The sequence below is a fragment of the Coregonus clupeaformis genome, chromosome 35 (genome assembly GCF_020615455.1).
Source record: "Coregonus clupeaformis isolate EN_2021a chromosome 35, ASM2061545v1, whole genome shotgun sequence".
Classification (NCBI taxonomy): domain Eukaryota; kingdom Metazoa; phylum Chordata; class Actinopteri; order Salmoniformes; family Salmonidae; genus Coregonus; species Coregonus clupeaformis.
In genome coordinates, this window is record NC_059226.1 from 28,989,112 (window position 1) to 29,016,123 (window position 27,012).

Sequence of the window (27,012 nt, forward strand, 5' to 3'; positions counted from 1 at the left end):
TGTTAAATAATCTCTCTTTCCCAACAGGGTTGTAATCACTACTCCCCTCCTGTTGAGCTGGGCGCTAGCAGCATTGTGTTTTTTTACACTGTTTATATTTTTTCTCTTGCATGCCTGTTATTTACATTACCACAGTTCTACCAGCCTAGTCACAAAAAAAAATCTGATATATACTCTGCACACTTTGTTTTAGAAAATGATGATATACAGAACTTGGTCCAAGAGCTAAATTATAATGAAAAGAAAACTATTATTTGAATACATTTTTGACTGCAGTGGTGCATGAAAATCCCAGAAGCACTTGTTTGGTTGTCTCCTAGCACACCTCCATTTTTGGGGAGGTGGCGTATCCTTATTTTGTCCCTCTTCTCTCCAAGCCCCTTTTCACTGCCTTCTTCTCTCCTCCTGCATTTTATACAAGGATCGTATTTGATCCCTGAGCGCCGAAAGGAGTAACCTCTCGAGGCTTTGCTGGAGGATGTTATACGTGAAAAGGATTACACCAAGTTCCATCAGCCTTGTAATCAGGGCATTGGCGATGCTGTGTTCCTCCAACCACACTACACCTAATTTATTAATACCATGATAAATACAACCACCTTACAGTTAAATTGGTCATGTGGTCTTTGCGGGACATTTCTAGAAGTTTTGAGAGCCAGTTCTTCAATAACACAGATGAATATATAGATAATCAGGAGCCAGATGACAACACTGGAAATGTTTAGACATTTTGGGTGGGGGTTACTTTAATATTTACACTGCCTATGTCTTTGGTAGTGCTTATTCTGAAAAAATATATAAATAAATAAAATATAAAAGATTTTCCTCAGAAATCTGTCCTTTCATCAAGTTTTTTTCAGGCCCCCTTTGATCGTATTGAAGGTTAATGTTTGATACTATTATTACCATATTTAACATACAATATTTTCTCTCTTGACTACTTATGAATCTATCATACATAGAGACACACATCACTTGTCCAGTTACAAAAAGGGATAAAGGAATCTATAAATTTTTACATTTACAAGATCCTTACAACAGCGTTGTAAGATTACTCTTTCTGAGCACACCCAGGTCGGGCAGCACCCGATGTTAGGGAAAACCGCCTTGCCTGGACCCAGCGATGGTCTCCTCCTCCAAGAGGGGTTGGGGGAGTGAGGGGGCAGCTCACCTCCTAATAGAGCAGTGCAGGGTGCTGGAGGGGGCAGGAAGGCGTCCCTTAGAAGAGGGTAATCACTTGGGCATCACAACAGCAATCTACAGAGCCCAAAGAAGCGTAAGAAAATGCCCGGGCCCATTCTGCCCCAAAAATGCCCTGATGCAGCTGAATGAGATCAAGCCGGGGCTTGCAGTACAAGCTGCTGTCTCAGACCCGGTCGGTCCACGCACCCGTGTTGCGTCATGACCGTCGAGGTCAATGGGCAGCTGTTCGAGGGCTCGGCCCCACCAAAGAAGAGGGCTAAGCTCAACTCGGCTGAAGAGGAAGGCTCTGCTTGGTCGTTCGTTCCAGTTCCCCCAACGCCTCCGGCGCACATGGCAATGGGCCGGACGTAGCAGTCAACAGAACTTTACCTCCACGACCAGGCTGACTTCCCAGGACATGTTGTTTAATGGGTTTGAGACCCCGGCCCCTCCCGGAAGAGTCCTTCTACACTGGCTCAAATGTTTGTACCAATAGCTCCTTCAGCTCCCTGGGACTAGTGAGAGTACCCCTGCTGGCGAACTCAGGTACTACCGCCCTGAGTCAGTGTCTGGCCTACCACCCACCCGTTCGTCCCAGCCTTCGTGCCCGCTTCTTGCCAAGAACCCTGTGCTGATCCTCACGAGCTACGACCGGGCTAAAGTATGACTTTGTGTCCAGAGAGTGGAGAGAGCCACGCCAAGAATTTGCCATGTCCGTGGTGGTTGACACACAGACGTTCCAAGGCTCAGGCCGCAATAAGCGGCCGGCGGCTGCAGGCTGCTCTCTGCCTGCCCCTAACATGCAACTGGACCAGACACCGTCAGACAGCCTATACCCAGAGAGGGCCTGCAACTGCACCTGCCAAGAGAACTACTACCTTTGCCCCGTTCCACTAAGATGCTAGTTGGATGACATGCTAGTTTCTGTAAGGTTATTTGAAAAACTTTTACTTTGAATGTAAGGCACAGAGTAGCTTTACACAGTAACCTTACATAATGCAGAAAACCCCCACACCCCCTTACCCCCCCTCTCCCCCATCGGAAATCTTGTGGGGCTGTTGAAAAAATTGTAGTAGTATGCAGAGGCTCTTAATACTCTATCTGGGTGGTTTAACCCCAAGAAATAAAGAGAGCAATGGTCAGATATGTCCAGTTTGGTTTCCATCCTCCATTGCAGGCAGTATTCAGCGTTCACTTCCTATTAACTATTCTCACGTTTAATTGACTTGATGGTCTAACCAGCTCATTATAAGCCTCTGACAGGAGCTTAATTGAAAAAGGAGTTTGAGAGACAGTGGTGTTTTATTGTGGTAGGCGTTCCGTTGCTTTGTGCTACACTCAAATCTGATTTACACATCACTTAATCCCGTACCTAATCCCTCCTGCTCTGAGATAACGACTGACGAGGCAAGGTAATTTAAACCTGTAATCTTAATTAACGTCAGTCTGAATGCTATTCAAACAACCTATTGATTGGAGCAAGCTGCCTGCTGCTCGTTGGCCTGCTTTAGAACAGATCAGTCAATGAAGCGGATGGATGATTTTCGGTGCAGCGTTTAAGCTCCCTAGGTGTCTTGTCTGTCACTCATCCCTATCTAAACCCTTTTATTTTGCAGTTAGTATGTCTGATCCCTGAAGAAGTAGGCACCTCCTAATCTATTATACTGCACTAGCCTGTCTTCTGTTCTGTTACCTGAGCTTCAGTTTGAGAAAGCAGTGTCTCGGGTCCCTGGATTGTCATTGCCTCGTGATGATTTCTAATGTACACATTCATGTGGAGGTTTTGGTTAGATTTTCAATTGATCATAGATGTTTTCATCAGAGCTATATGATAAGTCAGAAAGGTGGTCCTCATAATGTTTAATCTTCTCCAGGAACTTACCCCCTCTCCTCCCTCCCCTTCTCTGTGTCTTGCCTTCCTATTCTGTCTGGGTTTAGTCTCTGTGGTTTTAAGGCCTCGGTTTTTCTTCTGATGTTATGATGCGAAACCCGGTATCTCATGCTCTGCTTGGTGGTTATCTCGGGTTCTGGCTGATGCTGTGTCGGTCTGGTAGTTGACAAGTTCAGTGAGTTGCGGATAACTTCACATCCCATCCGCACGATACGCCCCGAGGAAGGTCCTAGCAGGCATTGTCATGACAACAGGTACTGTTAGAATAATTTTATTTTCCCAAAGGAAATTTGACTTTAAGTTGATTGTTAATCTCTGACTCTCTGTCAAATGGAGAGAGCCCCACTGGTGCTGCATGGATCACAACTGGGGGTTTCATTGAAACTAATCACGAAAAAAATATGTTTGCCTAATTTACATTGTATATGGAGGTATCACTTTACATTTCCTAGTTGATTTTATCACTGCATCATGAAACAAGAGAAACAAAATGATATACCGTATTCAGTAGATGCTAGTTTATATACCATTTTAAACTATTTTCGACTCTCACAATCCACCACGTCCCTGCCCAGGCACCGATGTCAAGGAGAGGCACAAGTGATCTGTGTTTCCACGGGGACCAAGTGTCATAAGCGGCGAGTACATGAGCGACCGCGGCCTGGCTTTGAGCGACTGCCATGCTGAGATCATTGCTCGGCGTTCCCTCCTTGGGTACATGTATGCACAGCTGGGCGCTTGTCCCCGGGTAAGTCACTGTAAACACGGAGACTGGGTTGTGGGGGCCGACTGGTCAACAACTAATCATAAACAATTTCATTTTACCGGAAGAAACAAATGCCAGCGTTACCCTTGTCTTGTCAGCGTCCGCCTGTTCTCGTCTTTCCGTGTGTCCGTCTGCCATAGCAACAGAGAAAAGAGCAGCAGAAGTACGATATTCACGAGGTGTGAGAACAAAGCAGAGAAAGCCTTCGTCTGAGGAAAATGTGCAGTTCCCACCTGTACATCAGCACGTCGCCCTCTTGGCGGGAGGCGCTACGTCTTCTCACCCCATGAGGCTGCCTTTGAGGGTGAGACTTTGCCCTAGGTGGCTCTTCTTCTTATGCTTCTTCTTCTTCATTTTTAAAGTGCTTCTTCTTCCTTCATTTTAAAGGCTTATTTCCTTTCCATTTCATCCACAGATCAGGAGACAAAGCATCCTAACAGGAAAGCCCGTGGTCAGCTGAGGACAAAGGTGGGGGGTCTGGGAGAGGGGATCATCCCACTGTGAAAAGTCAGTAACACCATCCAGACCTGGGACGGGGTACTGCAGGGAGAGGGGCTGCTCACCATGTCCTGCAGTGACAAAGATCGCCAGGTCTGTGTCTATCTTTTGACACCACTCCTTTTTACTAGGTTGTATGTTTGTAACAACCAGTCAAACTGTAACCATTCAGAAGGTGTCCAGTCATTTTCATGGAATGAAGATTTTAAATATGACTTTCATAAAAAACACCAACAATGTAAATCTACTATTTATCCCATTATTGTGAACTTTGTCGGCTTTTCACAGTCAAGATAGCCATAAAGGCTTTTTGCTTGAAATCACATGGACAGCAAAAACCCAGAGAACAAGCCTTGAGAAACAATCTAACAAACTTTTACTGAGATCTAAAGTGAATAAATCAACAATATTGTTCATGATTTACACACCTGCGGTTTGAGGAGCTGTTGCAGTTCCTAGAGCACACCCAGCAGGGATGCCACTTCCGTGGGAGATTAATCAAAGGCCTAATCACGGCTCTAGCATAATCATACCCTGTAGCACTGCTCTGTTGGCAGAGTGTTACACAAGTGATTGGGACTTGAGAGAGAAAAAAAAGGGTTAGCTAGCCTGAGGAATGCACTAATCAGAATCATTTTGATAGCATCTGACTCCAGGCAATAAACACCCCTTCATCACTAAAAGTGGAGCTTAGTTTTAAAATAGGAAATGTCCAACTGAGAGGCTATTACATATTATTTTCTCAACTCAGGTTGCATTATTAGGTGGAGAAAAACAGGGTAAAGAAGACATTTTCCAATTCCCAGCACTCTGCGATCAGACTGATCGAAATGTTCAGGTAAATCGAAAACTCAAAATAGTTTTTTAGCTTAGACTTGGGTCTTATCCATAACCTTACACTCAGAAATGTCTGTGTTTTGTGGTGGTAAAGACTCAAAAGGTTTTGTGACTCAAAAAGCAGTGCATCCCTATGATCCAGCACTTCTCACTGCGCCCTTCTCTCCAGGTGGAGCGTAGTAGGGATCCAGGGCTCTCTGATGTGTTACTTCCACGGAGCCCATCTACTTCTCCAGCATTATCCTGGGCAGTCTGCTTACCACGCAGACCCACCTCTCTCCCGAGCCATGTACCAGAGATCGCTGACATTGAGGACCTGCCTCCAGACGTTCAATCTCAACCGGCCACTTCTGAGCCGGTTCGTCCTACTCATCCTACATCCTACTCCTACTTAGTTTATGTTCCAGACACAGGCCCTGGATTGTCACTGAAAAAATATATCTCTCTCACAAAGGAATCTTTTTAAAGTCACTTTCTCTTCTCTGCAGGAATTAAGCAACGCAGGCTACGTTCAGCGGGAAAGCTCCTAGCTTCAGTGTGGACTGGGCTGTGGGAGACCAGGGGTTGAGGTCATCACACGCGCCATGACAGGCAGGCCTTGGGGCGGCCCGTCGAGGCTACTGCAAGCACGCCCTCTACACAGCCGCTGGGTGCGCCTATACTGCAAGGTAGGCTACTTAACCGCACAACACCTTATATACTCTCAGGTGGCTTTTGCTGTGTGTGTCTGGGTATGTTCCAAGAACTCAATTTACCAACGTAAATGTTTTGACATACGTGTTTTTCACTTGATTGTTGAATAATTTCTTACCGTGTTTTATTCTTGTCAAGTGAAGCCTCTCTCTTCCTGACTTTAGCTTTCACAGACTCCTGAGAATCAAAGGTGCCAAACCCAGCTTGTACCATGATCGCCAAACCCAGGCAGCGTTGGAGTACCATGCTGCCAAGCAGACTCCTGACCAAGGAATTCCACAAGCAGGACTCGGGAGCCTGGGTCAAGAAACCTATCGAACAGGACCAGTTCTCACTCCAGTCCCAAGTGGATTGTTTTCATAGAAATAGAATGACTATGTTATTCAAAAGTGTGTATGGGTTTGTTATCATAGGAGGAAGAAGGCTCAGATGAAGATACTACTCCTACCAACTGTTTTTAGGCGTCATTTGTTCTGTGTGTGGATGACACTCACACAACCACTTATTCCCTCTCCTGATCACTCCACTTTTTTGACCATAAGACATTGAATTTGGTTGAATTTTTGTCTTATTGTTTTCTCAATGACTCACTGCAAGGCTTGTTTTCATTATTGTTTGTGTCAAAATAATTATGATTGTTATTGATGTTTCATTAGTTTCCTGATGTTTATTTCACTTACATGTAGTAACCTAACCGTGAAATATGACAGCTGTAAAACTGAAACCTGGGATTTTTTAAATGGATTTTGTTGATACATTTTATAAATCAATACATGCAAAAAATCAACTGAAATCAGTTGGCTATCTACAGACAAACCTTGTCTACACTCACTGTATGATTATGCCAAATATATAGAAAGCTTTCAAGCTTACCTCCCAGTAGTGGTCATAACAATAGCTATTTTTCTGTGCTTCTTCCTAAGTATTGGTGTTGTGGCCGTTCCTCTTGTCTTGAGGGCTGAGTGTCCTCTCTTGCACTTTTCATGTGCAGTCTTTTTCTGTCTGTTTTTGCTGTGAGATGTAAAGACCTGTACTGTCTGAGGACGACATATGTTTGTTTGTTTTGAATAGTGATAGATGCGTGTGTTTTTTGATTCGAAAATTTGATTGAGAATGCTTTCTGCTATACTGGTAATGACATGTTTTATCTAAGTTATCTGAAGTAGGGCTTCTTAACTCTGACAAAGATGTGATTCCTTTTTCCGCTTTACAGTCAATTACATAAATTATGCTAAAGTACATATGGCACTTTGAAGCGTACATTTCTATATGGAAAGATATTCTTGGGCGCGGTTTCTTGCTATGCAATTGCAGGATAGCTCACACTCTTGTTGTAGTTGCCAGTCAGATGCGGTGGACTTCATGTACTGCTTTTTTTTGAACACACACAACGTTTGCTATCATCATGTACCATTTGTTGAGAGCTTGACAAAAAACAACTTGAAATTATTTTAGCTCATATTTAGCCATGAGTGTTGAGGTAACCTAGAGCCTAATTTTTTTGTCTGTCATCATAAAGCCTTCTTACCTCACCAAAGATGATTTTTATTTGCTTTTTGTTTTTCTTTGTAATGTTTGTTTTGGCTACAAAGTATCTGGTCACTTAATTTTGATTACTGTGTTTTATACTGCTCCAATGTCATCTCTTTGGACTATTTATTTTAAATGAATTGAATTTGATCCCTGTGTTAATGTAGCAATTTAAAAGTATGAAACTGTAGATCATTTTGACCTGTTCTGTTCGTTTTTAACAATTAACATGTTACCAAAAAAAAGAAAATATTACAAAATATATTTCTAACAGGCTCGGAAATGTTAATGTACAGTACTTTATCCAAGTATGCACTCATTGATTCGAACTTCATCTTTCGTGAACAAGCCCATTTTGTAATTTTCCCCCATCTGTATTGTCACACCTCTCATCTGGACTTGGCATGTTTTCTTATTTGTTTATTTTGAATAGTTGTAAGAATCCACAAAATCAAGGCATAATTGCAGTTTTTAGAAAGGGGACCAAGCACAACTTGTGTTGTTTTAAAAAAGCTTTAACTGCATCAGTAGTGAATGGCTGGTTAACCATTGTGAATAGCCTTTGATCACTCCGTCCCAACCTTGCTTGGTTATTATGAGGGTCTTCTCTGCGTATGTCTGCTTTCTCCTGACCAAGTTTTGAGCGTTGACTGCTGAACTTTGACCGGGTCTTTTGCCGTCCTGTAATGGTTCATGCGCCGTTTGATTGATGTGCCCAGTCCCACACTGTAGTCTCTAGAATAAGGGCCTTAATGCATGAGTTCTGCTGTTAAGCCCATGAGGAAAAAATGTAATAAAACTAAACCAGATAAATAAAAATCATACATGTAGAAAATGAGAAAAAAAGACCTATAAATGAGAAATATAATAAATGGTAACATAGTTAGATGTTGTATATAGTTGTCTTTTCTTTATTTCATACACTATTTGCCTTACCAAGATTCACTGCATTAAGTAATTGCTAATTTTATACACAAAAGATAGTATATTGACAATACAATATTTCAAAACATGTGACAGAAATGTATGAAAAGTAAAAAGTGACACTATGATGATTTTATAGAATAGCATAATAGCAATGGTGTTTTTTTCACTATGCTAGACAGCTGCTCTGTTTGCATTACGTTTTTTTTTTTATCATTTAGGTGGCGCTTCTTATCCAGCGACTTACAGTTAGTGATTGCATAGAATTTTCGTACTGGCCAAATTTTTCGTATTTTACCAAATAGTCCATATTATGGCAAGAACAGTTCAAATAAACACAAAGAGAATGAACTATCCAGTGAAAATCTAATTTTTTAAAGCTTATATTCTGTTTTCTCATACCCAAATAATGTTGTTGACTGCGTCCTTTACGCCTTGTAGTTGTGGCCAAATAATAAGTTAGAGAAAACCCACTCAGTTAAACCCCATGTCAAAAGTAAATGCCTGAAATTTGCTTGAGAGAGCGACATCCTCCTCCTTGGCCGGACAGGCCTGTCAGTGATTGGTCCAGCAGCTTTTTCCTTTCCCCCGCCAAATTCTTTGGTGGGGAGAAGAAATCTAAGGGAGACAGGCTCAGGGGGGCGCACAAGCAGCTAGTGTTGCAAACAGGACAAAGCCTATACAACAACTATCTCACCAGTCACTTCTTCTTCAGATTTTGTAGTTTGTATGGGTTGGCTTGCTGACTGTTTAGAAGCAGTAAAGCTAGCATGCTAGCGTCGGCTATCAAGACTAACTTAACTAACTGGCTAGCCAACAAGAAAGCAAGCCAAAGCAGATCCTCCACACAACAACCATCTCGCCATTCCCTTCTATTTTAAATCCTGTGGTTTGAGCTAAAAAGTTGGATGTCAAGAGGAAACCTAGTTTGCTGTGGTTGACTGATATATGTAGCAGCAGTTAGCTAGCTTAGCTCCTAAAACCACAAACAAAAATACAGGAATAGTGACAAAGCAATGGACAAGAAACAACTCACGCTTGTAAAATAATCAGTCTGCATTTATTGCTGTTATAGTAAAAAGTGCCCTAGTAGTTCCATCATGTTTCCAAATCCTGAACATCCATACTAGCCCTATTTGACTAGGTACAGGCAGTATCGGCGTCGGTATTGGTAAAAAAAGAAAAAAAAGGAGGTTAGCCCTGTATCGGCCTGCTGGCCCTGCCACTGCCCCATGTGAGTCGGTAGCTAATTTTTTATATCCAAGTGTGTGCGTGTCTCATTGGCTGTGAGCTGGCAAAACAGTTTATTTTGACCGGTATATACCCAAACCACTCTGTTGTTTCCACTCCAGGCCAAGCAGGGCACATAGAAAAGCTGCTTTTTAGCATCCTTAATTATCATTTTGGTAAGGACATCTATTTAGTCAATATTTAATTAAAGGTAGACTCAACAATATAACATAGCTGCAGAAAGTAAACAGCATAGTGGGTCAATTTCTCTGCTGTTTTGGTCCTGTAGGCTACCGCGCTGTACACAGCGTGAAGCGAGCTCCTCCTTGCACGAGCGCAGATACTGTGTGTGACTGTGTGAGGCGAAGTGTTGCATCTACGCTCATCTCAATATCTCCAGTGCTGCTCATGGCAATGTCATTTCGCTGAGTCTACCTTTAGGTTCAGGCAAATATTTTTATAGAAATCTGGAACAGAGGACCGGAGACTTTAAATGTTATCTGGACAATCCCTGCCACTATCTCCACATGAGGTGGTGCAGGGATATTTTTTGTGTCATATCAGTCTCTAGCACCTGTGCACGTGAAAACCAGATAATCTCTGCATGGATTACTGTCCTTTCTGCCTCAACGAGGGAGCAAAGCAAACAGAAAATAGAGCGAGAGAGACCTTCTCAATAATCAGGTCTTTTTCCATGCCAATTCCGATTGATGACAGCTTTCTCAATTTTTGGACCAAAAAAAAACAAAAAAATAAAAATGAGTTTGTTGCAAATGTGGCAAATATGGCTTTTAGCCCATTACAGTTGTAAAGTTCATGAATGAATGAAAATTGACAAATGAAAAGAATGATGCTGGAAGTGGCTGTGTGTTAAGGTGAAGGATGGGATTAGTGGAGAGAGCACTTCATGCTTTCCCCCACTTTAATGTTTTTATCTGCAAATTATGTTTCAGGAAGTTAAGGTGAAAAATAAAACAGTTCTCCCTCTCCATGACCTTGAGCAATGTGGCTGCTGGGATATTTGTTGTAGCCCTCTCTCCTGTCTAATTCGGATCATGGAATTGTAGAGACAATTCTCCAAAGTCCAAAACGATACATCAAGTTCTATTATTGTAAAGACAATGCTCTTAAGTTAACAGTTGTAAATATACAGTATTATTTGTTTGTAGAATACGGTCAAAATGGAAGCTATTTTCTTGGTTTTCCAATAATATTGTGTTTATTAAATTGCATGGCATTGATAATACAACATGGACATAAACATACTTTTAAATAGCTGCCAATTTATTTTTGTTATACCTTGTGTACACTTTTAGAACATCCCCCCACACCCTTTATTTCCCACCTCCTGACATGGATATAGTAGATGGTCCATCCTTTTTGGACATATTTTCATTTGTCAAGGCTCGTTTGCCTCATGCCGACGACAATCAACCTCCATTCTACCCACCTAATGGAGCGGTGGAGCAACGTACATCCAGTACTAGTCCTTAACAGATGGTAAGGAAACAGACAGAACTCTACATCAGCAGTGTTTATCCTTCCCTCCTAGGCCCAGCCCCATGCACTGCACAATAAGACTAAGCTTGAGTTCTAGCTAACATTCATATGTGTCACCATATGAATTGTAATTGGATGCATCATACTGTGCAATGATTGGTTACAGACCACCCAGGTGGTGAGTCATTCTAAGATGATCATGGCCAGAGACACATGGACATACCAAATATAGCTAGTTAATAAAGAGCTGCGTTTATAAATATCCTGTGCGTCCTGCAATTTTATTATTTTGTACAAAGCGTACAAAACAAGACATAGTGTGGAAGAAATAAAGGACTAAAAGATGGATTTTGCAGGAGTTCCTTCACCTCGAATGGATTGGGGGTCTACAAATCTACCCGATGCATGGCGTAAGTTCAAACAGCATGTGGAGCTGATGTTCACGGGTCCTCTGAAGGAAAGAGAGAGGAAAGTTGCAGCTACCTGCTCCTCTGAATCGGTGAAAAAGGGAGAGACATTTACAACGCTTACATGGACACTGGCAGAGGCTGAATCAAAGGTACTGAAAACATACTACGATCGTTTTTGAAGCATATGTTTTGCCAAAGACCAATACAATTTTCGCTAGGTACAAATTCCATAGAAAGTACAAGGCGCTGGCGAATCGTTTGGTGAAGTTTGTGCTGGGCTGCGTCTGCTTAAAGACTTCGTGATTATGCAAACAAAGGATGAGATGGTCAGGGACCGTTATTGTGTTTGGAATACAATCACCCGAGTGGAGGGAAACTTTTTGAATGTTGGATCAGAGTTAACGCCTTTGGATCAAAGCTATCAGCATAGCCAGATCTCACAGAGCTAACTCACAGTTCAGATGAAAACCATTTCAGGCTGGCGGCATGAGCGCATCCACGTGAACAAGCAGTGCACGCAGTCAGGCAGAACATCCAAGCACCCACCTTCAGTGCCCAGAGAGCATGTTTCAGAACAGAGACAGACAGAACTCCAAAACAGAGCAACACAGACTCCAAACGCCCCCAAAACATGTAGGATGGTGTGGATACAAAGTGCACTTGAGGCAAACAGGAAGTGCCCAGCTTTAAAAGGCAGACAGTGGCAACACTAAATGTGGAAGAAATGGAATCACTTTTGCAAAAAGTGTGCAGAGTTTACCGTGGAAAAACAGTACATACAGTGAGTGAAGATGAAATACGTCAATCAAAGAGTCAAATGCTGATGAACTGTTTATTGATTCAGTGACACCATGAAAAGTGAGATATCAGAAACAAAGAAGCCTTTGCTGACATTAAGAAAGGAGAGACAAGAGCACAGAGCTAAAATTCAAACTAGACACTGGTGCACAAGTGAAACATTATTCCTCTGAGTAAGTACAGAAGCTTGACATCTGAGTGTGAGATACAGCACCACCACGCGCAGACTGACTGGTTATGGTGGTGGACAGCTCCCAGTAAAAAAGCACATGCACTCTCAAATGCAAATACAAGGAAAGGGACATGATGTTGGACTTTTTACGTTGTTGACACCTCGAAGCACCTGCAGTGCTAGGTCTTAAAGCTTGTCTCATTTAGACATGGACCTTATCAAGCTAGTTTTATCATTGACAGCACCAGTAGAGATAGAGAATGTCATGGAGGGAGTTTGCTGAGAATGTTTTTAGGGAATAGGACTATTCCCAGGGAGAATGTACCATATCATTGCACATAACCCAGACCCAACACCCTGTGATCTACCCACGAGAAAGATTCCACTTGCTCTCCGCGCCCGTCTGAAGAAAGAGTTGGAGAGCATGGAGCAATCTGACATAAATCGCACCAAGGTTAGAACCGACGGATTGGAGTCAGCAGCGTTAGTGGTGGTGGAGAAACCACGGACAGGCAAGCTCAGGTATGTCTCGAGACTTGATTAAGGCTATCCAGCGCCCCCATTACCCCTACGACGCTAGTAATGGCACACACAAGCTAAGCGGGAGCACGCTGCTTCAGTGTCTGGACTTCAGATCGGGCTACTGGGCTATCAAGCTCACAGAAGAGTCATCTAAGCTCACAGCGTTGCTCTACAACCGTTTGGACGCCTTTACAGGTCCACGTCGCCTGCCTTTTGGGATTATCTCAGCCCAAGACGGAGGTTCAGCGATCGGCGAGGTGTACGAAGGCCTCGGCGGTCGTGGCAGCAGTAGACGACATCGCCTTGTCTGTGAACCAAAGAGGAAACGACAGAAACCTCAGCGCGATGCTGCAAAGGTCGCGAGAGAGGAGTCGGCTCAGCCGAGAAGAGCACAGTCGGCGCTTACAGAGGTCAGCTTCGCCCGGGCATCTTCTCTCAGCGAATGGAATCAAGCCAGATCACCATGAAGATCTCTCAGCCATAAACGAGCCACCAAAGAACCGCGCAGAGCTAGAAGCAGTGCTTGGCATAGTCAACTACTTAGCCAAGTTCGCACCCAGCCTCTCCATGCTAATGCACCCCTCGTCAGCTGCTAAAAGCAGTCAGTGAGTTTCTCTGGGACCAAGCCCAACCGCGACCTTCGCTTTCCAGAAAGTGAAAGACTTGATCACCCAGAGAACCAGGACCAGTCGCCCGCCCACTCATTTCGAGCCCAACAAAGAGCTCCAGACTCCAGGTAGGCAGCGTCAAAGTATGGACTAGGGCGCAGTGCCTGCAAGAAGGAAAACCCCATCGGCTCGCTTCCCGCGTCTCACAGACTGTACAAATCAACTACCGCTCAAATCGAAAAGAGCTATGCGCCATGCCTGTTCGGATATAGCGTTTCCCATCACTCTATAGATGACAAGTCATTGTGGAATCAGACCCCCAAGCCCCTCAAAGTCAATCAGAAACCGTTACCACAGCCCCCAAGGCTAAAAATAAATACTTCAGCTACAAAAAATACGACTTCACAATCACTCACCGACCAGGCAAAACATCCTCTACGCCAGACACACTGCCCTCTCAGGAGTTTCCTTGCCTACAAGGACAGCAGCCTCCAGTGAAGGCATGGACAGGCAGGTGCACACTGTGTACAGCAACTTACCAGTTGGTGACACAAAACTGAGGGAGATCAAGAACGAAAGCAGAAAAAAAAAGACACACAACTCACAACTGAGAAAGTCATACAGTCAGGATGGCTGAGGAGAGGAAAAAATGCCCTCAAGCTCAGAGTTCTGGAACCATACGTGACCGAACTATCACAGATCAACGGACACAACGGAGAGAAAATCATTCATTCTGCTACCCAGTCTCAGAGAAGAATTTTGACAAAGATCCGTACTGGACACATGGGCATGGAAAAGTACAAACAGACAGCACGGGACATTTTGTTTTGGCCCCGGATAACCTGCAAACAAATAGAGGACATGGTTGGTAAATTACCCCACCTGTCTTGAGCACGCCTCCTCGAACGCCAAAGAGCCAGTGTTACCTCTACCGTATCCCAGATTGACCCTGGCGGGTCGTGGCAACCGATCTGTTCCGTGGAACGGTTCGTTCATAACAGTGGACTACTACAGCGGAGATGCTGCTCGACAAGCTTCACGGCACCATGCATCTGCAGCTGTTACCCACAACTGAAAGGCTTAGCCTGCCAGGCATGTGCTTGTAGGAACTTTAATATCTGACAATGGGCCCTGTTGCAAATCAAACAAGTTTGGATCTTCACAAAAGCAACAGGAGTTCACACCACGTCCCCACTGAAGCCTCACATTACCCTCAAAGTAGTAGCCTTGCTTTGAAAAATCTGTAGCAGATCGCTAAATCATAGTCATACCAAAAGCAGACAAGAAGACCCCACCATCAGTCTCCTTGATATGCGCAACTTACTCCGTTTGTGAGAACTTCAGCCCACTGTTGATGAGCCGCGGACTCGCTCAATCCTCCCCAGCACCAACCAGCAGCTGCAACGCAGGGGTGCATCCAGCTACAAGGAAGTGCATGAACGCGCACAGAAACAACCCAACAGCAGCGATATACAGTCATTGCCGACCACTGCCACCACTGAGCAGCGGAGAGTCAGATTTAGAATCCGGGCGCATGCGCTGAGTGCAGCAGTCCAATCAACAGCTGACACTGAGGCGTTCATATCACGTTCGCACACAAACGGTTGTACCGCGTAATACGTCGTCTCCTACACTGAGCTACAAAGAACAACACACTGGCGGGATGAACCGTGTTCCCCTGGAAGAGGACGGGATGGACTAAACACAGACACAACACATCATGCCACCATACTTACCTGCAACACCACAGAACTGTTGACTGACACAAAGCTTGTACTCAGCTTCATATCACACAAAAGGTCAGGAAGTCAAGACTAGAGCTGTCCTAGACCTGTGAAATGTCAAAGGGTGTAGGCGGATCATGCTGAGGGTTTCCAGACTGTAAACTTGTTGTTATTGAAAGTTAACTACAATGCTTTGGTAGTGTATTTTTTGATATGTTGAGATATCATTGCTTGGTGAAAAGCTGAGTTGCTGAGAAATATTTGTTCTAAAAAGTAACAGTATGCTGAATCATTGTTTGTCTGTTATGTTGATGCAGTTGGGTACCCAGTTTAAGTAGTTACTTACACTCAGTTCAAGCTACAGAGCATATATTCAAAAGAAACGCTTTGTTGTTCCACATATTTTTTCTTTTCTTTTTTTTTAAGAAGGGATGTAATATTCATATGTGTCACCATACTGAGGTGTAATTGGATGCAGTCATACTGTGCAATGATTGGTTAAGACCACCACCCAGGTGGTGAGGTCATTCTAAGATGATCGCGGCCAGACACACACTGGACATGCCACGTATAGCTTCTAGTTAATAAAGAGCTACGTTTATAAATATCCTGTCGTCCTACATTTTATTATTTATTACAAAGCGTAAAAACAAGTAACAACTATTCAGTTCCTATAGCAGCATTCCTAACAGCAGAAGGACATCCTCATCAGAAGTATACCACCCACCCTATAACCACTGCTGTGTTGGCCTAATGTTCGTTTTGGACATCTCATTCTCAATCCCAAATAGTGATGATACACTGCTGACTTCTATACAGTACATTGGTCATTGGTCAAAGGAAAGCTACAACAGAATGAACCAGTGTGCCATACAAATAGCCTTAGATAATATCAGATGGCACATTACAAGTTGCTTAGTTGTTTATTTCTTGGAATAAGTCTCCTGAGACTTGAAGAACCACAGAACAGAAGCTAATGCCAGGCTTTCTGCTGAGGCTGCAGAAAGAGACGCATTTCTACCATCAGACCACATGAAACAGATGCTACTACAACTGTTTACTTTAAAATACAAAGGACAGCACTAAAAGCTCTTTACATTTAATTCATTTTACACAAACTGAAGAAAGGCGACTTGCAGGAGAAACAACAAACTACAATAAAAACCTGCAACATTTCAAAAAATATTATGCAATTTTTTACAAAGAAGGATGCCCGAAAATCTACATTTGCAGAGACTGGCGCCTGGCTTGGGGTGATGTGAATGTCAACTCTTGGCATTTGCAATCAGAAGGCAATTTGGCGACATTATGTGGCATTTAACAACACTTCAATAACAACATGAGGTTAATTAACTAGGTTTTTGCAAAACATCTTACGCTTTTAGAAGTGTAAAAGTAAATATTTAATGAGACAACATTGTTTTCCTCGAAATTGGAAGGCGTATTTATATAGCCCAATGTCTTCTTATATGGGTGGAAGATAATGGTGGTTATCCAATATCCAGTATCCACTTTGCTCACAGGTATTATTCTGTAGGGACCACCCATCTACCATAAATCACATGTTGACATAAGGCTGCATTTACACGGACAGCCCAATTCGGATCTAATTCCGATTTCTTTCCACTAATTTGTCTTTTGATCAATCAGATCAGCTCTTTTTGCCCATAATTGGGCTGCCTGTGTAAACAGCCTTATGTCAAAATGATTCACACTAGCTCAAGGCTTACATTTCAATTCAAATGTTCTGCTTGGTGGACTTGATGTACAGTATGTGGGGTCACAGTGAGTATGCCATGGAGGCTCTTCGGACGGTTCTATTCCAACACTATGTATTTCCATATGTTATAGGGAAGGAATTACCTTTCCTTATTGCCTGTATGAACTCCAGTCTACCTTCCACTGGGATGCAGGTGATGCCTAGAGCAATAAGGCCTATAGAAATTATCTAGCTGAATTTGAAAGCCACACAGCTTTCACACATACTCTAGGGATAAAATATGGGATTTCTTAGATGGTTCAGCTCTATCCAGTAGTCTCCAGTGGTTGTTTACTCTATCTGACCACTGTTTTCTCAACACCACATTGGTGTCAATAAGGGAGACATCAGGTAATGTACAATATGCCTGGCCAAAAGTCTGAAAAAAGCAGACAGACTAATTAAAAAACAGACCCTCTATTTATTCACGGGTATACTGTTGGGTGATAGTGTGGCGGTTAAGATTTGCATTTGACCTTCTTGAGACAATTACAGGTTTGCCCTTTCTCCAGTGTGGCTGTCCAGTAGTGGGAGAAAGACATCAAATGCCACCAGCTTGCACCAGCTCGTGTGTAAGAGGTTGACAGATATCCTTTTAGTCTCTTTCTTACTAACATTATTATCTTAGGGCAGAGTGATTTTCAAATGTCTATACTGTGTTTTAGTCTATGAAGTGATGGGTAAAATTCATACCTAGAAGTCAGTGGAGGCTGCTGAGGGGAGGATGGCTCATAATAATGGCTGGAAAGGAGCGAATGGAATGGCATCAAACCATGTGTTTGATGTACACTGAATCAAAATATAAATGCAACATGTAAAGTGTTGGTCCCATGTTTCATGAGCTGAAATAAAAGATCCCAGAAATGTTCCATATGCACAAAAAGCTTATTTCTCTCAAATTGTGTGCACAAATGTGTTTATATCCCAATAAAAGCTACTTTAAAATGTTGCAGTTTTGTCACAACACCATGCCACAGATGTCTCAAGATTTGGAGCGTGCAATTGGCGTGCTGACTGCAGGAATATCCACAGAGCTGTTGCCAGATAATCTAATGTTAATTTCTCTACCATAAGCCTCCTCCAACGTCGTTTTTAGAGGATTTGGCAGTTCGTCCAACCGGCCTCACAACCGCAGACCATGTGTTGGTGTCGTGTGGGTGAGTGGTTCGCTGATGTCAACATTGAGAACAGAGTGCCCGCCATGGTGGAGGTTGGGGTTATGGTATGGGCAGGCATAAACTACGGACAACGAACACAATTGCATTCGTGGCAATTTAGGCACAAATACCATGACAAGATCCTGAGGCCCATTATCGCGCCATTTCACCCCACTGCCATCACCTCATGTTTCAACATGATAATACGCGACACTCATGTCGCAAAGATCTGTACACAATCCTGGAAGCTGAAAATGTCCCAGTTCTTCCATGGCCTGCATACTCACCAGACATGTCACCCGTTGAGCATGTTTGGGATGCACTGGATCGGCGTGTGCGACAGTGTGTTCCAGTTCCCGCCAATATCCAGCAACATCGCACAGCCATTGAAGAGGAATGGGACAACATTCCATGAGGTCACAATCAACAGCCTGATCAACTCTTTTATGAGAAGGAGATGTGTTGTGTTGCATAGAGGCAAATAGTGGTCACACCAGATACTGGCTGGTATACGGGCGATTTTCTGATCCACGCCCCTACCTTTTTTTTAAAGGTATCTGTGACCAACAGATGCATATCTGTATTCCCATCATGTGAAATCCTTAGATTAGGGCCTAATGAATTTATTTCAATTTACTGATTTCCTTGTATGAACTGCCAACTCAGTAAAATCTTTGAAATTGTTGCATTACATTTTCGTCATTTGAAGACGCTCTTATCCAGAAGCGACTTACAGGAGCAATTAGGGTTAAGTGACCTTGCTAGGGAGCACATGACAGATTTTTCACCTAGTCGGCTCGAGGGATTAGAACCAGCGATGGTTACTGGCACGACGCTCTTACCCACTAAGCTCACCTGTCACCCCCATTGCATGTTGTGTTTAGATTTTTTGTTCAGTATTTGTACCATTCTAATACCGCTCCAGGAATTACCACAACTCATCCTCCCCAATTAAGGTGCAACCAACCTCCTGTGCTAGAAAATATTTTGAATTCATAGCAGATGGCTATATTCAACTGAAGCAGCTTTGCCATCTTGTGGGTCGAAATGCTCGTTGCAAGTAGCTTTCAAATAAACAGTGCAGTAATCATAATATAATTATGTAGCTATAAATTCCCCAAACTATTCTGTTATATTAGACATCAGTAATTACCTGCAATAAAACGAACTGGAATGTCTTTTTACGGTTGCTATGTTAGGTTAGTGGAACGCAGAAACCAAACTCGCCCATGTCTGGAAAAAACTCAGGATGACACCAATCAAAATCCTAAATGAACTTCCCCTACATTTTGCTTTATCTTATTGGTTGAAACGGACCACACTATATCCTACTTTACTTCCGCGCTGTTTGTTTGAACTTGAAAACTGACATTTTGGAAAATCAATCATCCCAATAAGCACATACATGGTGAATATGTTATGTCCAAACGTATGTAGGAAATGAGTATTCAGAATGTTTTATGAATTATATATTTGTTTTGTAAAACATGCAATTGGCTTAGCTAGCAACGTAGGCTGGCAGTTAGCTTGCTATAGCTAGCCTATATGTAGTCAACATCACTGCTATCTCAGCTGGCTAGTAAACTAACCTATTTTCACCCCTGCAGGTGGAGAAGAGATGGAACAGATATTGTTACAATGTGTGTGTTTGTGTGTTGTCATGGTGGTCTCAACAAGTAATTTGATAACCCCTTATAGTGTGACGGGGGGGGTGCAGTGGAGGCTGGCACAGCGCTCACACACTGACAGCCTCCCTGTCAAATAGAAGACGGAGCAAGAGGAACGCTTAGAATATAAGTTTCTTTATCTCATCAGGAACAGACAGGGTGGTGTGTATAGCCTAAAATGCTTATAGCCTACTGAGTAGAGAAGAGTCTGCTTTAGCCAAGAGGAGATGGATAGGAGGAAGAACACAAATGCTGTGTTTCAGTCAAGAGACAAGACATATGTGTTTCTGTGGACCTACAGCCAGTTTCAGGTAGAGCAGAGCTCATTAAGCATTGTATCCATTTTTTTATAATTGGGAACAAACTGTGTCAGACTACATTGTGTGTTGTATTGTAATGGACTTTGTGATGTGGTGGTTTTGCTGTGTGTTTGGACCTTGCAGCAGGAGCAGACAGAAGTGGGACTCTGCTGTAAACAGACTCCTTCAGCACCATGGGTTCAAGCCGGTTCGCTTTGCTGATCCCGTCGAGAATAAGAACCTTGCAGGTAATGGTTTAGTATGTTTTTGTAGTATCTTCTTGCTGTAACGTTCTGAACTGTCATATCTTAGCTAAATGTCTTGACTCACTTCTTGGATCATGTTGAAAAGTCTATAAGGAGGAGTGTTAATGCTTTAGACTGTCAGCATGCTACTGTCTGTCTTGTGTTTCTGTGTGTGTCAACTTGTTAATAATTGTTGATCAAGTGTTCATTGTCTCATCTAAGTGAGCACTCAAACTCTCCCCTCTGTGTGAAGAGCCCCCAAAGGAAACCATTTGTTCGCATGCATTGCTCCTGTTCCCCTTACTGGCTCTTCTATTTCCAGTAGGCTGCCAGCCAGGTCTCCAATGTTTTCTGGCTAGTTTTCTCAATGTTATTTAGTGAGGCAGTGGTCATGGTACCCAAACAATATAGGCCCTATAAGTAAAAAGAACTGGAAGGAAAATGGAGAATAAGATATTCTACTTTAATGTGTCATCTTGCTCGTAGACTTGGATTTCTTCTGGAGAAAGTCGGCTGTGACATCAGGACTATGCTGCGGACGATGCTCACAGACTCGGAAAGGAGACAGACCTTGATTCAGGAGCTCATCCAGTCCAACAACCAACTTAAGTTAATAGTTATAGAGTTATAAAATTAATATTAAATAGTTATATTTTTACTATCCACTATCATAAAACCCCCTTATCATTTTAGACACTCACGGACATGCAGAACATTGCTTTTTCCAGTGTGAAACCTCACTTCTTGAAGGCTAATATTCTTAGAACCCCCAATTGTTTGAACCTGTTTCTAACCTCTCAAAACATTCCATCCATCACCTTAAATGATTATTAGAAGTAATCTCCAATGTCAGAAAGAAATAGGTTTTTGGCAGGTCTGCTTGGTTCATCCATCTACTTAATAATGTAGATCCATGATCATGTACCAGCTAGCTGTTGTCACACAATAGTCTTGAGTGGATATGAGTAGTAAGCCTAATACAGTAAAACAGAGAGGGGTAAAGAGGTAGACATGGGGCCGGCTTGCACCAGCTGCTCAGCCAGCAAGTGTTAACCACTGGAGGCGTGACAGAGGGAATCACTGGCCTGAACATCAATCTCTCCCCATGTTAAACCTGTCTGTCAGAGACTCTCTCTTTAGCCTGGAATTCAATCTGATATGGTCTTTTTTTTCCAAAACATCAGTTCGGATTCCAGGCTACCCTCCACCTAGCTTCTCTCCTGGAAAGATAATTGACGGTTTTTGATCTGTTTTTTAGGACAGGTTATTGATGTACAGTGGGGGGAAAAAAGTATTTAGTCAGCCACCAATTGTGCAAGTTCTCCCACTTAAAAAAAGATGAGAGAGGCCTGTAATTTTCATCATAGGTACCACGTAACTATGACAGACAAAAAGAGGAAAAAAAATCGAAAATCACATTGTAGGATTTTTTATGAATGTATTTGCAAATTATGGTGGAAAATAAGTATTTGGTCAATAACAAAAGTTTCTCAATACTTTGTTATATACCCTTTGTTGGCAATGAAACAGGTCAAACGTTTTCTGTAAGTCTTCACAAGTTTTCAACACTGTTGCTGGTATTTTGGCCCATTCCTCCATGCAGATCTCCTCTAGAGCAGTGATGTTTTGGGGCTGTCGCTGGGCCCACGGACTTTCAACTCCCCTCCAAAATTTTCTCTGGGTTGAGATCTGGAGGCTGGCTAGGCCACTCCAGGACCTTGAAGTGCTTCTTACGAGCCACTCTTCGTTGCCCGGGCGGTGTGTTTGGGATCATTGTCATGCTGAAAGACCCAGCCACGTTTCATCTTCAATGCCCTTGCTGATGGAAGGAGTTTTCACTCAAAATCTCACGATACATGGCCCCATTCATTCTTTCCTTTATACGGATCAGTCGTCCTGGTCCCTTTCAGAAAAAACAGCCCCCAAAGCATGATGTTTCCACCCCCCATGCTTCACAGTAGGTATGGTGTTCTTTGGATGCAACTCAGCATTCTTTGTCCTCCAAACCCGACCGAGTTAAGTTTTTCCAAAAACGTTCTATTTTGGTTTCATCTGACCATATGACATGCTCCCAATCCTCTTCTGGATCATCCAAATGCACTCTGGCAAACTTCAGGCGGGCCTGGACATGTACCGGCTTAGCAGGGGGACACGTCTGTCACTGCAGTGAGTCCCTGGCGGCGTGGTGTGTTACTGATGGTAGGCTTTGTTACTTTGGTCCCAGCTCTCTGGGTCATTCACTACGGTCCCCCCCTTGTGGTTCTGGGATTTTTGCTCACCGTTCTTGTGATCATTTTGGCCCCAGGGGTGAGATCTTGCGTGGAGCCCCAGATCGAGGGAGATTATCAGTGGTCTTGTATGTCTTCCATTTCCTACTAATTGCTCCCACAGTTGATTTCTTCAAACCAAGCTGCTTACCTATTGCAGATTCAGTCTTCCCAGCCTGGTGCAGGTCTACAATTTTGTTTCTGGTGTCCTTTGGCAGCTCTTTGGTCTTGGCCATAGTGGAGTTTGGAGTGTGACTGTTTGAGGTTGTGGACAGGTGTCTTTTATACTGATAACAAGTTCAAACGGTGCCATTAATACAGGTAGCAGTGGAGGACAGAGGAGCCTCTTAAAGAAGAAGTTAAAAGGTCTGTGAGAGCCAGAAATCTTGCTTGTTTGTAGGTGACCAAATACTTATTTTCCACCATAATTTGCAAATAAATTCATTAAAAAATCCTACAATGTTGATTTTCTGGGGGCAAAAATCTCAATTTGTCTGTCATAGTTGGCGTGTTACCTATGATGAAAATTACAGGCCTCTCTCATCTTTTTAGTGGGAGAACATTGCACAATTGGTGGCTGACTAAATACTTCCCCCACTGTATCTGATTAATCAATATATGATTGAAAGTTGGATTTTATATTTCATATTGCCCAGTTGATCACTTGAATGATTATGTATATCCTCTTAACCATTATTTCCTGCGAAATATCTAATGTTTGATATGTACTTATCCCAATCTTCAAATGGACTATTATCTAGCATTTAGTAAGGGTTAATTGTGTGTCCCAAAGGAGTAGCTGCTCTGCTTCAAAGTGTGACATTTCAGTTTGTGTTGCTTTACAATTATCTGTATTTTATCATAATCCATTATACCTGCCAGCTTTAAGTAAAAGTGTTACCGATGTTTGTTCCAGAGAGGAGGCTCAGCCAGCGCGTTAGCCGCGCTGCCCGTCAGTCCCAGAGGCGACAGAGTTGGAGGGAGTTCTGGACGGAGTGACGGGCAAGGTGCAGGACCTGGAAGACCGTTACATTGGCAAGGCCTGCGCCAGCAACACAGCAAAGTGTACCAACCTCAGCAGGACAAGAGAATGCACAGGTAGGTGGTGCCCTGGACTACCAAAGGGCTGGTTGGGCGGCAGACACAGATTAAGCCCTTGACTAAAAAGCACTTTCAATGGAAATTCTCTACTGATCGTGCTTTTTCAGTCCAGGGCGAGGCTTAATCTGTGTCTTGAACTGGCCAATCGAGTTGGGCATCAATAAAAAAAAAATGAACACTGCACATGGTATCCCCCTGATTATACTGTAACTTTATTTTTGGTATTTTTCTTGTTGTTTTGTTTGTCTCTGCGTTGCCGCTGGTAGAAATGCTGCCAGGGCCTGGAGCAGAAGCTTGTCTGAGGAGAAAGATGTGGTTTCCCAGCTGCAGAGGAAGCTCTACTTCACTGTGACAGAGGAAGAGAGGCGGGTAATAGGCAGAACCAGGTGTTTCAACAGATCCACAAGATCAGCTCGGCCAAACTCACCAGTGGACCAGCAGTAAGACAAACCGCTGCTGTCGTTAAGACAATAGATTAGATTCATAATACAACATCTTACCCTTGCTTACTAAATTATGACAGATTTTTTTCAATTACTTTTCTTTTCCATCAGGGTGTTGGATGTAATTGACATCTATGAACCCAAATGGAACAGCTCCGCAATGAGATCAAGTAAATATTGTATAGACAATCTTATTTTCAATGTTCTGCTTCATTTTTATGACAAACCCCCCTTTTCACTGTAAGACTAAAGAAAAGTAGACGCTCTGTCTAACCAACCTTTACTTCTTCCCTCGGTCCTTAAAAGGAGATTCTGGGGGATCACAAACATCTGACCAATCCGCAGAGCAGCACGAAGGCACCACCGGGGGTCTCCCCCAATCACAAAGTCTCTCCTGAAGGTGACTTCCTGTACTTTTTTAACACGATGAACATCAGAACTCTTCCCGGTTCTGGATTACTTGTCTTGAAAAGTGTAGCGATTGATTCCTCTTCCCTACAGTCCATGATCTTAGTTCTGATTCTTACTTCTCCCCAATAGTCTTATCAGGAACAGTTAAAGGAGACCAAAGCTCAGCGGGAGGAGATTAGGAGTGAAATTCAGCAGTTGAAGCGAGACTTGGAATCTAGGCCCACAGTGAAAGAGCTGAAGTCCTACAAAGTACAGCTGAGGCGCTTATGGACAGACTTATTCAACATAACATGAGGTGGGAAAACATTACGCAACTGTCATTCTTCTTTATGACAGCACCCACAGCTTAACCTCATAGTTAACCCCTTCCTTACCTTGACCTAGAGTGCTGCCTGTCCTGTTAGTAGTCATATAATTCTCCTTTACCTCCACTACAGGTCTGCTCAGGAGTCTAAAAAGAGGAGAGTGCTGCTCTGAGTAACCAGCCAGGTGGTGAAGGCAGGGGCCTTGGCTGCCAGACATGAAAGGTATCGTCTATCTCCCCTTGACTAAAGCGGGAGCGCGGATCAACTCACTTTACTATATGTTTTTAATTCAGACTTTGCTGGACTATTTGCCTTGCCTGACTTTCAGGTTCTGAATGACATCAAGCGGTTTTGACCACCTCCGGGGGCTCCACTGAGGCTCCATGGGCCGAGGCCAACAACCAGCCATCAGCTGTCCAGCGGGGCCTCCGAGGTGGTAGAGTTTGATGAACTCTTCTCCACTCTCTGGAGATGTGGGCTGAACAACTGGCTTCACTGACGGTAAGAGCTGACTAACTGTCTATAAAGCGCATCTAGCATGTATGCAGCCAGGTCAGTGTCCACTTGCCCTGTCACTGAAAGCCAGAGAGTTTAGGAACTCTTCATATCCTACAACATCTCAGTTTTCTGTGATATGTATGGCTAGAATAGGCTACCTTAACAGTGTCTCTCTAGTCTAAGACCCATGTACTTTACGATCTCTCTCTCTCTCTCTCTCTCTCTGTGTGCTTCGGATCTGCACTGTGCCCTGAGTAAGTTGATGCTGAGACTGTTACCATGGCAGCCAGCAGGCGCTTAGTCTTATGGAAAGCGTTAGAGTAGGGACCTTATGCTACTGGTGGACACTCTGCTAGAGGAGACCAACTCTGGGGAGGATAAGGTTGGTGGTCCTGGCTTACAGCAGTGGATGGGTAACCATGGAAATTACATCTCAGCTTTAGATAAAGCAAAACATTATACCTCGGATCATTTCTCATGTACAATGTTTGTGATACAGCAATATTCTCCAAATGAAAAGTTATGTTATGTGTTTAGGTGAAAGCTGACTCTTTATGTGAAACTAACTCTAACCAGGTGCTGAGGAGCCCCACTAAGAACACTCTTCCAGTCCACGGTATCCCACTTCCAGAAGCTGTTTGATATAGCCTCCCTCAGTGGGGTGTATCCACGTATGAGAGAGGTCTACACCAGTGGAATGACCACGCTATGAGGAACCTCAGGGGCGTCCGTGGGTACGATGTCCGTCTACACCCATTTTAGCTATTCTACAGCACCATTAGTGCATACTGTACTGGTCAATTCATGTTCTCCAACTACACTGGCAGTTCATATAAGGAAATCAGTCCAATTGAAATAAATTCATTAGCGCCTTAATCTATGGATTTCACATTGACTGGGAATATAGATATGCATCTGTTGGTCACAGATACCTTAAAACTGCACATTTTAGAGTGGCCTTTTATTGTCCCACAGCACAAGGTGCACCTGTGTAATGATCATGCTGTTTAATCAGCTTCTTGATATGCCACACCAGTCAGGTAGAAAGATTATCTTGGCAAAGGAGAAATGCTCACTAAAAGGGATGTAAACAAGCTTTTTGTGCATATGGAACATTTCTGGGATCTTTTATTTCAGCTCATCAAACATGAGACCAACACTTGACATGTTGCATTTATATTTATGTTCAGGTGCTTGGTTGGGATGCAATTCCTTTCCCACTTCTAACAACATTTAATTTCCAGATGACCGAGCGCCCCCTAGTGGGTGGTAAACCAGGTAGCCAGTCTGGTCAACTCCCCAGAGCCATGGTTGCACGGCTCACGACCTCCTGGGAACCAGTGATATTGACGGTACCAGCAGCAATCACCAGAATTCATTTTGTTTTATTCTGTGTAACGTTGTGTTAATGTTATAAAATTAGCCTACTGCCTGGGGTTAAATATATGTGTGTTGTCAGTATTATTTTGAAGGTAAAGGACATGAGGAGTTCTTTCCTGCATTCTACTCTTTGGTGCAGGAGCTGCTGCAGACTCTAGGTAAGGAGGCGTTATTGCCATCCAATAATGACATTTG

The 27,012-nt window shown here is 43.3% G+C and overlaps 1 pseudogene; it reads left to right on the forward strand.

Annotated features, from left to right (window-relative positions):
* Positions 1-1,123: 1,123 nt before the first annotated feature.
* Positions 1,124-25,294, forward strand: LOC123482557 (annotated as a pseudogene).
* The last annotated feature ends 1,718 nt before the right edge of the window (positions 25,295-27,012 follow it).